The 7,429-nt window shown below is 33.4% G+C and overlaps 2 long non-coding RNA genes across 2 annotated transcripts; both read left to right on the forward strand.

Moving 5' to 3' along the window:
• The first annotated feature begins 862 nt into the window (after nucleotides 1-862).
• LOC138132268 (uncharacterized) lies at nucleotides 863-1,379 on the forward strand. Its single transcript, XR_011160041.1, has 2 exons — nucleotides 863-1,228; nucleotides 1,287-1,379. It is a non-coding gene; the product is annotated as an uncharacterized lncRNA (long non-coding RNA).
• Nucleotides 1,380-6,425: 5,046 nt separating this feature from the next.
• LOC138131426 (uncharacterized) lies at nucleotides 6,426-7,429 on the forward strand. Its single transcript, XR_011159811.1, has 2 exons — nucleotides 6,426-7,053; nucleotides 7,112-7,429. It is a non-coding gene; the product is annotated as an uncharacterized lncRNA (long non-coding RNA).

Consider the following 7,429-nt stretch of genomic DNA (forward strand, 5'->3'; position numbering starts at 1 on the left):
GAAGTTTTGTGATCACTCACTGTCACTCACTATTTTGTCATTGTTAGCTGTCAGTTAATCATCACTGAAAGATTTTTCTAATTCTCGTATTGCAACTTTACTTCAGTCAAAATATATCAGGTGACCAAGTCAAGGTAATTATGTGTATCCTGTTTTATAAGATAGCTATTGTTAGTAAAATTTCATAGTCCTGTATTCTGAACAAGTATCCTATTCAAAATGAAGATAAAAGTCTTTTTAGTTCACCTTGATTGCATTAGCTCGAGTGCAAATTCCAACACATGCCACCTGTACAGTGTACAGCTCAGGACAAGAATTTTTTTCTAAAGTCGTACACAGAGACCATTAAAGACCAATAAAGGCTCAGTATGAATTGTTGAAAATAAATAAGAACTGCAAAAGCTACCCACTCGGGTGTATGGACCTACCATCAATACAGGTTTATAATTTAAAATGGATTTTAGACCTAATGGAACGAGCAACAAAGACCTCACGCGCCAGTTTTCTAGTTCCAAAATCTGCATCCATTCTTGCATTCTAATCTTCTTCGATGGGAATTTGAAAACGCTAACGTAGGAAGACTTGCTTGAAGCATAATTTGACTTGCAATTGGGTATCTACGAGAACACAACATTAGTGTGGCATGTTTATTTTTCAATAACTGAAATTAATTGCACAATTAATTGTCTTGTCAAAATGATTTTTGAATGAACCGCCTTTCTATGGAAGTGCCAATATTTTTGAAACTCAGGATGCTATGGAATGGCCCACTAAGAAATTTGGCAACACAGCCAGTGTCCTGGCCTGTTAAAATAGAGACCGCCTTGACACTATACATTTCTTAGCCTATTCTTGTATAGCTATTTACGTTACAAGACCGGTAGTAACGTTTTTATGGACGAGCTAGTGAATTACAGGTCGAGCCCGATAGGGCGAGACTTGTAAACTAGCGAGGCCATAATGCGTCTACCGGTCGTGTGACGTACAAGATTTTTTAGTATACTGAGACAATTATTTAAAAGAAAATAAATTTAAATAAAAAAATTTGGCTCTGAAAAAGATTGCTATGCCTTGTTACTATGATAACAAACGATTCATCACAATTCAGTCTGTCGAAGTTTTTCGTGTGATTTCTTTCATTTGCGCTAACTTCCTTTAATAAAATAAATTCTCACAACCGAACCGAAGCAGAAGTCAAGTTTTCTTCCCAGACCACCTTTTGGAGAAGGTAGATAGTGCGCGATCAAACTTATTGCTCCAAAAATCATCGGGAAGATATTTCACAGAGTACAAGTTGTTCTACAATTGGAGAATACGAAATAAAGTTGTTTGGATTGATCAAAGGGTAATGCTTGGCTTTAGAAAACCATCTCAATGATGTAAGTAATTGTACATTTAATTTTTATATAAATAAAAACCAATAAATCTGACAAATTATTTGACATTTGCTACCGGCCGCCGTGGAAAGTAAAACGGACTAGACCATAAACATGTGTCTACCGGACTCGTCGTCAAGCAGGTAGACACCTACTACCAGCACACTATACTAAAAAAGCTTTTTCTCCCTACCGGTTAGAAATGTAGGCTGTGGATACCTCATTTGAGGTGAGAAAATTCAACTTTCTCGCTAAGGTAAGAAAGTTAATCATGAAATGTTTATGGTAAAACTGTACCAAAATACAAATGTCAAAAGTGTCAAAAGTGAAATAAGTTATTGATAAATGAAAGCCAATTCAATGAAGTAAGTTGGTAGGTCAATCATATAATCTGGAAAATAAACAGATAAGCTAGGTAGGTAGATTACTTTACCCTGTTTATATCAAATTTTCGAACAAACCTCAATCTTCAAATGCGATGACAAGTTAATTAAACAAATAACACAGCCTACTATTCAATTCTCAAAATTTTCGTTTTAATCACGAATATAACCATCTTTTTTGACTTTTTTCAACAAAGTTTTGCCGGTAGGGAAAAAAATTGTATTCAAACCTTGTTAAGAAAGTGTCCTTGCAGACCTTAGGCACTTACAAACCTCGTCTACGACTCGGTTTATAATCTTTGCCTGCGGTCTGCAAGAAACCACTTTCTTACCTTGGTTTGAAATATACTATTTTTTCTACATTTGAATGTGTAAAAAAAGTTGACACTTACATCAGAAAAAAATCGAGAAAAAAAATAAAATATGATTTAATTTATTCGAATTATTTTTTTAATAATTAATAAAAATAATTATTTATTAAAATTTAACATAAAATAACATTTTTAATTTACAATGCGAAAATTTCCGATAATAATGCGGAATCTGGAAAAGTGCCCCGAATGCTTGCAGCGTTTCCACGTTGAATGACAAGGGAAATCCTCTCAAAAAGGAATTTCTTAGATTTTGAATCCCCTGATTCCGCGATAAGTCGGTCTCCGATGACATTAATGAAATCTATTGTTTCTTTGCACCAAGGGCCTAAGGTTTCAAAGGCTAAACCTTTAAATATGTAGTTTGACGAAATAGTTGAACGATATTTGTTATTTTTGCGTTTGCAAGCCATTTCAGCGGCAAAACCTGAGACTTCAGATGTTTTCAATACGTAACTGTCTGCAAGTGTATCTACGACAGTAACGTCCCAAACCAAAGGTTGACCTTTATTCCACGGTACTAAAGTCATCCCATCAGGGCGTTTTCCGTCATCACGAGATAGTCCGTTTGGTTCTAAAGTTGAATTAACATGAATAGAAGTCAAAGACCGGTTGATAATAGAATTAATTTCAGTGTGTCTTGAAAATCTACCACTGCTTTTGGAACAACTTAGACCGTGAATACCAATTTCATCAACTTTCGCATTGCATTTGCAAATATGAGGTGTACAAAGATTACAACCCAATCTTAAACCAATACAAACTTGGAAGGAAGTGTTATCTAAAAGAGTACCAATATTAGGAGAAGGTATTGCATGTAACCAAGATCCTGATTCTCTGCAAAGCCTTAAAACTAGCCAAGTCCCTAGATGAATTAAAGATTAAGTCATTGTCAATTATTCTTTTGATATTGATATTATCCCAATTCTTCTGAAATTGTGGAATTATTGGTCTTTCGTTCTCATTTTCTACATCCCAGACTGCTAAAGCTTCATCAATCATAATGGTGAATAATAAGCTCATTATCTTTTGAATTTAGTAATTGAGAAACAAGCTTTTTAACACCATGAACTGAAGATAGGAAAGCAGGGAGGCAAATATCGGAAATGCGGCGAATTCCCAGTCCACCAAATCTAATCGGTAAAGTGGACTGACACCATTGTAAATCAGTTAAACCTAAATTAAGTATTTTTTCTAAAGAAGACTTTAAAAAAGAATCAATGGAATTAACGTAATTAGAAAATTTCCAAAAAGGAGTTGTTCTTATAAAAAATTAAATTTTGGTATGAAAAGACAGTTCTTGATTAAGGTATAAGCCACGTGTCTGCTAAGAAATTCAGCTTTATTTAAAAGATTTTCAACTGTAATAATAGTTTTTTCGACAGTGTTTTTGAAACCTTGGTCAAAGATTGGAGAGCCTAAAAGAGATAAACTTCCTCGGTCACAAATTTTAATACCTGGTGCTAAATTTTGAAATTCCTTTATGACTTTTAAATCTGTGTCTCCAGAACAGCTAAAGATCTCGCATTTGTTAAAGTTTAATTCAAGACCAATTTTTCTGGATAAATTGATAACTTTCTTAAAGTCGGACAAAACTACTTCTGGGTAATCAGCTAGGGTTCCATCATCTAAATACCAAATATTCAGTTCAGAATTCAAAGATAAAATAATTGGTTGAATGGCAAGACTAAAAATCATAGGACCACAAGGATCTCCTTGTTGAGCTCCAACAGAAGAAGAAATTAAATGATCACCAAAAAATAAAGTTGAAGGATTCCTATAGCATTGACAAAGATAAGGGTAAAGAAGTGGGGTATGACATTGGACTTCTTTTAGAATACAATCTCGTTCGACTGAGTTAAATGCGTTTTTGAAATCTAATTTAAGAACAACTTTGCTACGGTTTAGGTCGTTATTCACAAAGGTACGTGTAGTATGAATTGCTGCTTCACATCCTAGCTTAGTTGCCACTCCAAGTTGGTGTGGAGATAAATACGAATTTACAATATTACGACTTTGAAAACAAGCAAGCTTTGAAGTCAATCTTCGTAAACAGTTTCCTATAGCGATCGGTCTAATTCCTCCATCTTTCTTATGAAGGGCGCATAAAGACGCACCATATAATAAATGACAAATTTCTGAAGGAAGTTGACCAGACAATAAAAAATTGCACAGTTTTGTTAAAGCTCTTAGTGCCCGCTGACCTGCTTCGCCCGCTGATAAAGATATAATATCTTCTAAATATTGTGGTCTCATGCCATCTAAACCTGGTGAAGAACCGGCAGGAAAGGAATTGATAGCTTCTCGAACGTTTTGCTCATTAACTATTAAAGAAAAGTCTCCCGTTTTGAAAGCGTCTGGAAAAAAAAAAGTTCGCGAGATGGTGAAGGATGCTTTTTTTTTAATTCTTCAGCAACATCTTCATTGAATGAAGCTAATGAGTCATCCGAGGACAATAATTTAACAGCTCCTTTGATATCAAAATCGGCTACTTTTGCTTCCACTTTCTTAGCTAGTGATAAATGTGTTCGTCTCTTAGAAGATGTTCGTATTTGAGGTACTTCAAAATTAGAAAGATTTTCTTTTATATGCTTATTCAATGATTTATCAGATTTCTCGGCTACATTAAAAGCTCTATAAGAGAATAGCAAAAGATCCTCAAATGAAGAGATTGATTTGGTCGAAAGACAATTATTAATAATTGAACTTAATTTATCAGCAGCTAAATGTCTACAAGCTTTAGGCAATCTTCTAATAGTTGGTAGCTGCTGTTTTAAATTAATAAGCAATTTTGTGATAGAAACCGTTGAAGAGAAATTAGAAGGAGTTGGTAGGTTACTATTTGTATGATACTTATCTATGTGAATTTTCAATCTGGTATTATCCTTAAAAGATTTTCCAGGACACAAATTACAATTTAATCTTTGTTGTCCACTAGAATGATTATCTTGAGATCCGAATTGCTTCTCATAATCCGTGCAATTAAATGAAGTGTTATTAATTTCTTCAGTTTTCCTTCTTGTTTTATTAATTTCTGAAGAAAATGATTTTGACGAAAACGATTGGCTCATTAGTCCATGAATCCTTGATCTATGAATTTTAAGGCCCTTGTCCTTTTTGAAATCTCTGTTACAGTCAGTCTTCACATCGAAAAACTAATTTTTCTCCAGAAATTTTATGACACTTTTTGACGTTTCCGAATTTATGTTCAAGATTAGCGTTCGAAGGACCTGCATCAGTTAAATCTTGATCACTTATTTTCCAATCTGTTGTTCGTAGACGAAATCTTGTGTCTTGAGGATATTTAAACTCAAGATAACTATTACTTTCTTCAAGAGAATTATCAAATGATGTTGACAGACGCATGGCACTCTATGTTCGAATTATTTTGACATTAATAGCGTCAATTATTAAAGTACAGTCGATGGACAAATAAAACTGGGACAAAAATGACAATCACATAAGTCAAAATTTACAAATTTGCATCGTTTAATTACGGCTTTATCAAAAATAGGTTAACTTTGGCTTGACATATTATATAGACACTGAAAAATATATTGACAATTCAATGGTTTGATTTACATAGATTAAATTTTAAGTGTCCCAGTTTTATTTGTCCACCGACCGTACATACCTACATTTAAATAAATAGCTATGTTATAACCTACATTTAAATAAATAACGATGATAACATTGGCTTCGAAACCTAACTGCTTCCTGACTATACCGCTTTGAATGCATACACGATGAAAATATGTAGTTGAATTTTGATAGTGCATGAATGACATGATGAGTCTTGGGAATCGTATTCGAATTATTCGAATATTTGAATAGCTGACTATTAAAATTCAAATAAGTGTAAATTCTAATATTCGAATCAAATAAATTCAGGATGGATTGGGTATTTCACGGTCAAATAATTTTATTTTTTAACTATGTAATTCTTAAAATAGTGAGATGCAGGGAACCAACACAACGCGAATTTAGCATAGTAAATTCAGTATGGATTTGGTATTTCGTTCGAGTCTCAGTTTTCTGGCCGAGGCGCACCCGAGGCTGAAAACAAACAAGGTCAAATAATTTTATTTTTTAGCTACGTGGTAGTTTTGTAAATACTAAATAGTGACATTCAAGGAACCAACATAATGCGAATTTACAAATGTTTGGCTAACTAGCTCTTTTTAGAATATAACGCTTTCGAATAAATTAAATCATATTTTATTTTTTTTCCCATGTAAGTGTCAACTTTTTTTACACATTCAAATGTAGAAAAAAAATGTTTTACAAGAATAGGCTAAGAAATGTATAGTATACTATTTAAAAAAAAAAGTTGACTGTCTTAAACTTTGACATATGTCATCGTAGAGAAGATTTGACAACATCATCTATTGTAGTTTCACAGGCGATTTACAAATATACAGGTGTCCCAGAACTCGCGGATCAAATTGAAACTGTATATTCCTTGATGGTAATGAAGGTAAAAAACGTTTAGAAAAATATTCAGGGTGCAACAGCTTTTTAGTTATGAATTAATCAAATTGACCAATAGAGCTCGATCTAATTTTCCCTTTATGAGAAAATTGAGTACCTTCCCTCAATTGCCAAGCAACGTATAATTCGATGAATAATAAAATTATTTTCAATATTTATCTGGTCAACTTGTCGAAACAGACGTCAAAAGTGACATCTACTTTTGAAATAACCAAAAATGGGATAATTGCGCCAAAGGCAGGTGAATAATTGTATAGAATCTAAATCAGGGAACGCAAGAAGTTTCTTCTTCCGACAACGAATGAAATATGGTTTGTTATGAGCGAAAATTTCCAGAGCAATTGTAACTTTGAGGGGTATGGGAAATTGACGGGAGGGATTTGATGAATTGAACCTTTGTTGATGGAAGGTAAAATGGCGACGTAGCGTCAAGTGAGTAATACATATTAAGTACTACCTTAAAAATCTTAGTAAAAAGTGAAATATGCAGGGCCTGTGAAGTGAATCGGAATCACAAGAAATTTATCCTGACTCCTGTGCATCACACTGCATCTGCAACGTATTAGCGCAGCTACACTTTTAGGAACATTCTTGACATTGCTAAAAAAGCTGGAGTTACACGTAGGTTTTGAGCAACAAATCAAGCATAGTGGCAGTTCTGAAAGAAAGAAGACAAAACTGGATTGAACTAACCTATTTATTTTAGCATCATTATTAGTAAAAATTTAAGATCAAATTTTATAACTAAACGATGTAGAATGCAACAAATGAAATAAGAAACATGCAAAATAAAAAGAATAATTTATAA

This window comes from Tenebrio molitor, chromosome 5 (genome assembly GCF_963966145.1).
Source record: "Tenebrio molitor chromosome 5, icTenMoli1.1, whole genome shotgun sequence".
NCBI classification, from domain to species: Eukaryota; Metazoa; Arthropoda; class Insecta; order Coleoptera; family Tenebrionidae; genus Tenebrio; species Tenebrio molitor.